The sequence below is a fragment of the Glycine max genome, chromosome 16, assembly GCF_000004515.6.
Source record: "Glycine max cultivar Williams 82 chromosome 16, Glycine_max_v4.0, whole genome shotgun sequence".
Lineage (NCBI taxonomy): Eukaryota > Viridiplantae > Streptophyta > Magnoliopsida > Fabales > Fabaceae > Glycine > Glycine max.
This window is the reverse complement of record NC_038252.2, coordinates 12,635,109-12,645,718: the sequence shown is the minus strand read 5'-3', so window position 1 is coordinate 12,645,718 and position 10,610 is coordinate 12,635,109. Positions and strand designations below refer to the sequence as shown.

The 10,610-nt window shown below is 30.1% G+C and overlaps 1 non-coding gene across 1 annotated transcript; it reads right to left on the bottom strand.

The window, feature by feature from the left end:
* Positions 1-870: 870 nt before the first annotated feature.
* On the bottom strand, positions 871-5,055 carry LOC100791739 (ER lumen protein-retaining receptor B). Its single transcript, XR_005888977.1, has 6 exons — positions 4,827-5,055; positions 3,467-3,641; positions 2,118-2,259; positions 1,942-2,020; positions 1,142-1,268; positions 871-910 (listed from the first exon to the last, which is right to left on the bottom strand). It is a non-coding gene; the product is annotated as an ER lumen protein-retaining receptor B (transcript).
* Between the last annotated feature and the right edge of the window lie 5,555 nt (positions 5,056-10,610).

Here is a 10,610-nt window from a genome sequence, read left to right as displayed (position 1 = left end):
CCCAGTAAACAAGGTTCCAGCTTCTTCAACAACAACTCGATGAGCTGCACGCGTCTTCCCTGCAACCACCATAAGCAAACATCAACGTTAAAATTTTTTTATCAAAGCCGCGACCTTGCTTCACGAACCACCCCATATCTTCGAAGCTTAACCTAAAAGAAGCTTAACCTAACAACCTTATTAACGTAACCTGGTTTCTTCGAAGTGAGATCAATGTTTTTCTTCACGAACTGGCAGTTCAAGCCGAGAACTTTGAACCTCGTCTACTTCAATGTACAGGGCTTCTTCGTCAATAGGGTTCAATGCTTGAAATTGAAACAGCAAATACGTTGAGGGCAAGCGAGAATGGTGAAGGGTTCAATCCAAGGTCACAAGGCTGTCTACAGGGTTCAATGCTTGAAACTGAAACAGCAAATACGTTGAGGGCAAGCGAGAATGGTGAAGGGTTCAATCGAAGGTCACAAGGCTGTCTACAGGGTTCAATGCTGAAGGGTTCAATGCTAGGTCTCAGTGTTGTCTACAGGGGTTCAAAGAAAAGACAATACGTTGAGGGCAAGCGGTTTAATTTTGATTTTTTTTTTGTTTAACTCTACGACGGTTTTTAATGAAAACCGGCGTAAATGTTATAGCCTGTAACATTCTAAGGCGGTTAACCGCCTTAGATTGCAAGTCGTAAAATGCAAATTATTTCACAAAAATTACAAAAATGCCACCGATCAACTTTTAAGAGCGGTTCCTACATAATCGACGTAAATTTGGTGTCGTAAAAAGTCCTTTTTTTAGTAGTGCGAACAAAGTTACTTTATGGTGTATGCTTAACTAAAAAAAATCTTAATCAAAACATTGTACATCAATATAATCTCATGATCCCTAAACAGGCATTTTCCTCAAAAGTTGTCCTTGCATGAAGCTGGAAGCAAAATAAGAAGGGAAAATATACGTAAGTAATGACACAGTCAAAAAGTTGCTTCCATCTTTTAAAAATCGTATCATAACTATTTACTGTTATTCCTTTGTTTCAATCTCGAATTTTAAAATTTTCTGTGTGTAATTTTCATTCCAAAACCAATATTATAAGTCAAATATAAATTCCGAATTTTAAGAGAAAATGACATCTGGAAGAGGAAATTACTTGACCTACCTCTTTATGTAATAGTAACAGAAGTCAGCTAAGATGAACGATTGAACCATCTCTGCAATAAAAGCTGCCAAGAACCAGAAATAGCCACTCCCAGCCAAAAATAGAAAATTGACATTATGCATTATTTAATGCGTTAAAAACACACAATGCGTATCTTAATTTAAATAGACTTAGAAAATTGACCAAAAATGTTCAATCATTGTTTTTACGAAAAAAAGAAGATAGATATGTACACTGTTTAGTTTGCAGAACAAGATACATATATGTAAATTTGCACAAGATACACAGCCACGTACACACTACACTACCATGGCAAATAATATTTTGAAACTACTCGTAAGATATTAATAACCGGGCAACATTCTTTTTATTTCTTATATGGAGTAGGGTTTGGTTGTAAATTTGGGATGGAAAGACAACCTAGTCGATCAATCCACTTTTTGCAATGCATACTTATCACAAGAATTGCGCTACATTGATAATTATGGATAATTCTTCAGCAATCTCAATGAATAGAACCATAAGTCAATTATTTTAGAACTCCTCGAATTGCATTCTCAAATTTTAGGTTACTTAGTTAATTTCGTATATCATTTTTTAAAAATTTCTTATAAAAAAATTATTAGGCTAATCGATCATTACAAATAAAATTTTATGAAATTATTCATACACATGAATGTTGTAGTTTTTCCTCAAAAATACCAAAGACTATTATATTTGGGCAATGTGTGTTTCTAATTAAAACTTTCATATTAAAGTTCTAGGAAATTAACCGAACCGAGTAAAAAATGACCTCACCAGAATTATCCAATGAGCCACTGCCAAGAATCTTGAAACACCGAGAGCGATTACATAATACCCTGTAAATGTTTCAATCATCTAGAAACATAGGAGAAACAAAGCAGAATTACAACATGCATGCACTCTAAAAGTAATTAACAACAATAATAGAAAAATTAATGTCTAAAGAACCAACCTTTGCATTCTGCAAAAAACGAAGTTGAGGGAGAACAGAAACCAGCTTCCAAATACATACTGAATGCGAAAACAATTCGAGTGAAACTCCGGTGAGTTGTATAAGGGTGGATTAATATCGCAAGGATTGCAGAAGGCACCACCTAGCACACAATTAGAAGATGTTATTGCTTTATATTGGTCTATGCATATCCATTGCCAAATGAAAATCACGATGTCACCATAGGACAAAATCAACACAAAATGCTAAAGAAGTGATCATTTTTCTTTTGGCTTATTTGGATATAAACAAGAATCATAATATATATATATATATATATATATATATATATATATATATATATATATTACGATTCCTTTCAAAATATGAGAATGATTAATAATAAGTATCGGATTAAGAATAAAAAAATGGTTAAGATTAAAATATTTAAAATTTTAAATTAAAATATAATATATTATCAAATCTCTAAAAGATTAATCAAATAACAAATAAATATTTAAAGATCTCAATTATCATTTCCTAAAATATCGAAATTAACTCATCACCATCACTGTCATGATTGTCGCTACCATTACCATGATCACTACTACAGCAACCATCATGATCATCCTGCTACCATCACCACAATCGTCAACCGTCACAACTTTCGTCATGATCATTGTTGTCATCACCACCATCGTCGTCAGCCATAAGGGTGGTGGTAACAATGTCAATGACAGTCATGGTAATGAAGGTGGTAGCAGTCATGGTGATGGTGACGAATTAACGATAGTTAAAAATTTTAGGATGTGATTTGTTTAGTGAATATTTTACATATTAGATGATATATAATATTACATATTTTAATCTCAACTGATTATTATTTTTAATCTTAATTTAATAATTATTATTAATTATTCTCATATTTTCACATGAGTAAAATGAACCTCATTAAATAGAAACAATTGTTCCACCCTCAATTGACCTATCCACACTTGCCTAACCTTGTTAAATTTATGTGTGTACGTATTTATCTATTTAAAATTCCGGTTGCTTTTCCGATAACTAGATAACAGATGTAAACTCCAAATTGGAGATTGAACTATTATAAAACTAATTGTGCAAGCTATAGTCTCTCCCAACTTTATCAATTTCATGCATGCTTAAAGGGATAATTGATCCATCCCTCCTTCTCGAGTCTTCTTTTTCCAACATTTTAATTTCGAGATAAAATAAATAAAACTTTGAATTTCTAATTCTAAGTAAATGAAACATATTCAAATTGGACATACCATATTCATTGAATGCAAGCAAGCAGGGCTTCAAATTATGCTCTAGATTAACTAATAGAGTGAACAAGTATATTTTACCACAAAGTATAGTCGCATATTATCAAGCTCCTTGATATAGGATGACTTTAACTTGAATCTTATCATCCATATATATTATCTAGTCAGGTGTGCATGCTAGCCACTGCGAAGTTGCTACAACATATTCTTGCTGCTAGGAATAAAGCTGTTATCTCTTGGGTTATGAGCGATACACCTGAAAATGGAGTAAGAAACTTGTTATTTTTAACCTTCTCTTGCTTTCCATCAAGAAAAGATTGTGATTGTTGTATGTTTAAAAACATAACACGTGACTGGATAAAGCAAAGTATTTGGATTATTGTAAACTCCTTAATACTTGTTTTCAATTCCTTGAGATAGAATAAAACAGAACACACACATATTTGGATTATTGGTTTAGTTTGTTTTGCTCAAAACAACTTTGGAATCTCGGTGCAATTGGGATATATAACATCAATATTATATATTCTTTGTCAATAGTTAACAGTCTTAATACTTCTAATTTCACCAGCTTTTCATCTCGCGGCACATTTTAATTAGTAGCTTCAATACTACCACTGCAACATGTTTTTATGTATCCATAATAAAACATAGAGAAACAATATGTTTTAGTATGCATATGCTTTCTGTAAAATGTGATTAAGATTTCTATACTTTCATGCCAAAAAACTTAGGTCTCATGTTCTAAAAACTAAGAGAATTTAATTTTTCCTAACTTTAAAAAACATGATGCATTCTTAGAGAGAAGATATAAAATCCAAATGTTTTTTAAATATATAGAAACTTTGATCATGTTGGTTAAAAATACATTTTCCCAGCCCAAACAAATAAAACATTAACGAGAAATCAAAACTGAGTTCAGATATGCTGGTCAAACAAATAAAAGAATCATACAGGGCACACATATAACTTCCTAATATTTGATGAAGAATGACTATTCTTCAAATATCACTATATCCATCACAAAAATGAAGTGGATTGATTGGATGTGTCAATAGAAAAAGAAAAACAAATAGAATAATTGATAAATTAATATGATAAAAATGAGAGAGACAAATAAAAGAAAAAGGTGATAACGAGGTGAAAAAGAATCTGAATGAATGATTATAGATTTTGATATCATTATACCAAACCTTCATACTTTAGAATACAAACACATTCACTACCACAGACAAATCCTGAAAATTAGAGTAAATTAAGAAAACCATAACCAGCCAGTCCCTTCCTCAATTTACATTAAAAGGCCCACATTTTTCATAAGTCCAAAGATTGAAATGATAGTATACGATTTCTTGCTAACAATTAACAATAGCAATTAACCATTAAGACAATTTATAAATTAATTACATATATACCCCTCAATGAGGAAAATAAAATTTACCAGCGCAGGTCTTCAGGGAGAAAGGCTTGTATACGAGGGCAATTGTCCCTGCAGCATGAGCTACTTCAGAGGCTATGAAGAAATAGTAGTGCCTTTTGACGACTAACTTTAAGGACAGCAAAGCACATAAAGCAAACAATACCCCCAAAAAGATCTTCACTTTCATTGACAATTTCCTCAACTTTTCGAACGAAATATTCACTGGGGAATTACCCATCTTTGATCCCATTTATGTATAGCAAAAATTCACAAATCAAGATATAGGTATGTTCTATTAATTTGTTTTGTGCACTCAATTTTTGTTAGAGTGATTTAGATCATAGAGGGATTAATAGTAGATAACGGAGCCGAATTAAGGAATCACCAAGAGAGTATGCAATATGGTGCGGTTTGGTATATATGTGGCAATAAATTTCTTGCGTTGAATTGGGACCATGGCACTAGGCAGTTATGGAAAAGTCCAAAGAGTCAAAAAAGGACGATCCCAATATTGGTGCTATTTTGGCAGAAAATTTATTATTTTCCATTTTTTAAACAATGGAAAAGATTCAGTCAGATGCTTGAAAGTTTAATAATATGTTGACTTCTTTTTCTAATATATTTTTTTATGGTAATTCGAATTTTTATTATTTTAATATCGAGAATTCTTTGTACTTCCTATATGATTATTTTTGAATTTATAGAAAATATAAATCAAGTAAAAAAAATATTTAAAAAATAAATAAATTATGATGCATATGATTTACTCAATCAAATTGAATGACATACGATTAAGAAAAAAAAGTAATAAGTAAAGTTTATTTTTTTAATGAATAAGGACAATAGGAAAACGAATTCAGGGTGTTTAGAGGTAAAAAAATAAATTGTATGTGATTTAAAATTTTTATTTAATAACAAAAAACTAAGGAGATGATCTCAATCTCGATAATAAAGAAAATCATTTACTCCAATAATAATTTTCAAATATTATTATCTAAAAAAATTCTTTATATATATAGCTAATAATAATAAAAATATTAATATTCAAGGAAGGAGATGAGATACCATTAGAATTCTTTTAAAGGGAGATGGAGTTTGGTAAGAAATTTATAGAACAAAATATAACGTTTATTCTAGTAAGAAATTCTTATAACACGTCAAATTATTATTTCTTTATTATATTAGAAACTTTTTCTCTCTCTATTATGATGTTTGGCATTAACTCTCTCTCCATTAATTAAAATTGTTTTTTATCAATTGAAACTTATACCAGATATTAGCTAGTAGTATTTCCAAACATTTAACAAATATTTTCCCTAAAAAACATTTAATATATATTTAATAAATATATATAATGTTATTTGAATTTAATTATAATATATGACTTATTTATTTAAATGAAAATAATTATATACGATACCTTCTTTTCTCTCTTATTTATCACTAGATTTTTCATCCGTATGATGCACAGATCAGTAAACAAAAGGTTTGAGTGTTTTTATTTAGATTCTATTTTTTTTTTTACTTAACTGTAAAAATGAGCATAAACATCTAACAAAAAATACAATAATTTTTTTTATATTTTTGTATTTAACTAATGGTACAATTTTATCTTAAATGAATTTATCTTTAGTTAACGAAATTGAGCAATTGAGCAATACTACTATATATTTACTGAGAAAATATTTGAAATGTATTCGAATTAATGTATCAAATGTAGTATCTAACCTGTGAATTAACACACACAATACGATCAAACTATTTATTTATCATTTGGTATTTACTCAATTTTATTATCTCAAGCATAAAAATAAGCATAAATAATTATAAAAAAGTGTGACAAATTTTAATGTGATTTTTTTTATCCAATTAACACTACGACTTTTTCTTAAATTTTACTGTCTTTATTTAATGGAAATAAATTGTTGAGAAACATTTATTAAGAATACTTTTTGAAATATGCAAAATCTGTTATGATTAATGTCAAACATTGTATTTAACATGTACTATTTACCCAATGTGATTTGCTCGGTTGTGAAAATAGGCATAGACAATTGATAACGAGTGTAAACGAAGTGTGTGAGCATGTTTATATGAATTTTCTTTAGTATCCGGCATGATTTGCGCAATCATATAAATAGACATAGACTTCTTGCCGACAATAAGCCAAATAACATTAATAATATTATTAAAATGATTAAGTTAAATATTATGTGTATTAGAAATTAACAATACTATCCCAATTTGCATATATAAAAGAAATAAATACTTAATTTATCAAGACGAATAAAATTAGTTAAATTAGTTCATTTTAATTAATATTGTCATAAATTTAAATTTTATTGCAAAGATAACCAAAGAATTAATTGGTTCAAGTAGTTGTTAGATATAATTTCACTACTCATAATTCAAGGAATAATTTTTTTCAACCAATGAATATGAGTTATATTGTAAAAGTTTAATAAATGTATCTACTTTCATAAAAAAAAAGACAACATATCATTAATAGACTTCACAATAAATTAGTAGTATTAAAGGAAATTAAAAATCAATACATTTGTAAGTGATCATATTTTATTGTAAAATTTTTTTGACACAATATTTCTTGTAATTAGGAACAACAAAATTTACCATTTTTTCGTTATATATAGGAACAAATATAATAAAAGCAATTTTAAATATTTTTAAATATAATATTAATTATATATTCTTAAAGAAATGATTAACATATATTTCGAAATTAACTTTTTTATGAATTTTATATATTAAGAGTTTTAGAAGAAAAAATTTCATCTATAATTTCTTTCTTTTTTTGCGATGATTAAATAATGCCTAGATTAATATCTGAAAGCAAAAATCTAATGAAACAAATCTCATATATGTTATAAAGTTGTAACATTTTTATGAATATGTCTCCATTTTGAGTCGATAAAAATAATGCATTTAAATATATTTATCTTGTAGGTATTCTTATAACTACTAATTTTATAAATAAAAAATACTTTTAAGCTTGTCATGGTCTTCAAAGAAACAAATTACAATTGTCTTATCAACCTCAGAAGTTGAGTATGTCTCAACAACTACTTGTTGTTCTCAGATCATTTGGATCAAGCAACAAATGTTGGATTGCTCAGTGAAATATACAAAGATTTGTATTTAGTGTGACAATACGAGCGCTATAAATCTATTAAAAAATCCTATCCAACATTTAAGATCCAAGTACACTGGCATCAAACGCCACTTTAAGAGAGATCATGCTCATAAAGGGAATACTGAGCTGAAATTCATTGAAACCAAGCTTTAGTTTCTTTATATTCTCACCAAACCTTTGACTATAGACAAGTTTAAATTTATTAAATCTTTAATTAATGTCAAATGTTTGACCAATCTCTTATTAGGCATGTTAATATGTGTTTATATTTTGAATACCATGTTTTGGTGTTCATATTTGATGAATTTGATGTGCCTTGTGTTTAATTAACTATATTGGATGTTGTTGTTGATTCTTGGTACATGGTTATTAAATGGTAATCTTCTCACTCACCCTTTCCTATAACCCACCAAGATAAGGGAAAAGGCAAGGCTATAGAAGCATCCTCAGGGTCCAATTCAGAGGCCACTATGACTATTGTTGGATCAAGTGGTCTCAGAATAATTAAAAAGGGGGGGGGGGGGTTGAACTAATTATTACTAGACCTTTACTACTTAAAAATTACCCTTCTTAGGCTTTTACTATGTTGTTAAGAAAATAAAGAATAGAAAAGAAACTTAACCAAAAGTAAAAGCAAGAATTAAAGTGCACAGCAGAAATTAAAAGAGTAGGGAAGAAGGAGACAAACACACAAGAGTTTTTACACTGGTTCGGCAACAACCCGTGCCTACATCCAGTCCCCAAGCGACCTGCGGTCCTTGATATTTCTTTTCAACCTTGTAAAACTCCTTTTACAAGCAAGGATCCATAAGGGATGTACCCTCCCTTGTTCTCTTTGAACAACCTAGTGGATGTACCTTTCACTAAAACTGATCCATAAGAGATGTACCCTCTCTTGTTCTCAGTCAACAACCCAAGTAGATGTACCGTCTACTTGTACCACAAAGGATGTACCCTCCAATGTGTTAAGACAAAGTTCTCAGGCGGTTAAACCTTTGAAACTTTGTGAATGGGGATACAAAAGAATTCCCAGGCGGTTAATCCTTTGAAATCTTTTGTATATAGGAAAGGGAAGAATCAAAAGAATTCTCAGAATGTGTCGTTTTGAATTCTTTGACAAGGGAGAAGGGAGACACAAAAGAATTCAGGCGGTTAGTCCTTCGTTCTTTTGGAAAAGGGAGAAGAGAGACACAAAAAGAATTCAGGCGGTTAGTCCTTGGCGAATTCTTTTTGGGAAAGGAAAAAGGGAATGAAAAGATGAATAACACAAGTTTTTGAACAAAGAACTTTTCTTGGAAGAGAAAGTTTTGAACAAAAACTTTTAGAAAGATGAAGATAAGATGAAACCAGAAAGTTCTAAAAGAAATGAAAGAAGATACTGAAAGATAGATTGAAAGATAGAATGGTTGAAAGAGAAGATAGATCTGAATGAGATAATTACAATGTTTCATGCCAAGGTCACATGTTTATAGTTTCTTGATGACTCAAGTCAAAACTTGTAACTCTTGGAAATTCCTTTAAAACTAATTACTTAAAAAGTTATGACTTTTGAAAGAATCTTTAGAAACAAGTCACTTGAAGAAATGTGACTTTTGGAAATGAATTTTTCGAAAACAGTCACTGGTAATCGATTACCATAAAGGTGTAATCGATTACACATCAACAGATGTGACTCTTCATTTTGAATTTTGAAAATCTTAACGATTTAAAACCACTGGTAATCGATTACTATAATCTGGTAATCGATTACCAGAGAGTAAAACTCTTCGGTAATGATTTTGTGAAAACTTCATGTGCTACTCAATGTTTTGAAAAACTTTTTAATACTTATCTTGATTGAGTCTTCTCTTGATTCTTGAATCTTGAGTCTTGAATCTTGATCTTGATTATTCTTGATTCTTGATTCTTGAAACTTGATTCTTGAATCTTGAATCTTGAATCTTGAAACTTGAAACTTGATTCTTGAATCTCTGCTTGAAACTTTGCTTAACTCTTGATTCTTTGGCATCCTCAAAATAACCTTGGAAGGCATTGCTTCCACAATCTCCCCCTTTTTGATGATGACAACCCTGAAATCAAGAAACACATACACATTCTTTTTCCTAGTCGATCACTCACCTAATTCTCCATATTCTCCCCCTTTGGTTTTGAATTTATGCTTAATTTTAAGTCTTGAAAAATATAACATCTTGATTTCTTAAAATACCCATTTTTCTCCTCCCCCTTTGGCAACATCAAAAAAATCTTGGAAGGCATTGCTTCCACAACTATCACACCCACTCATTACAATGGTGTTGTTGTTAGTTTGGGAAGAAAAGGAGAAAGTCAGAATACGAGGTTGCTACCTTATTCAATAATAGGAAGCTGAAGGAGAAGTTTTGCAAGAGTTAGACAAACAAGAAGGTTGTTTATGGTAGATATATTGATCTTTTAGAGATTAAATAGTGTTGTTGGGACATTCTCTTGTTTGTAAAGAATAAAAAATGGACAAAGTTCCTTGAAGTGCATGAAGTTGTTTTTATCCAAGGTTGGTAAGAGCTTTCTTTGTAGCAGTTGTGGTGGATAGCAACAACTTCACACTGAAGACCACCTTGAAAGGAACTGAGATTCTAATCTCAAAACAACTCCTTACTGATCTTTTGGGAGTTCCTACT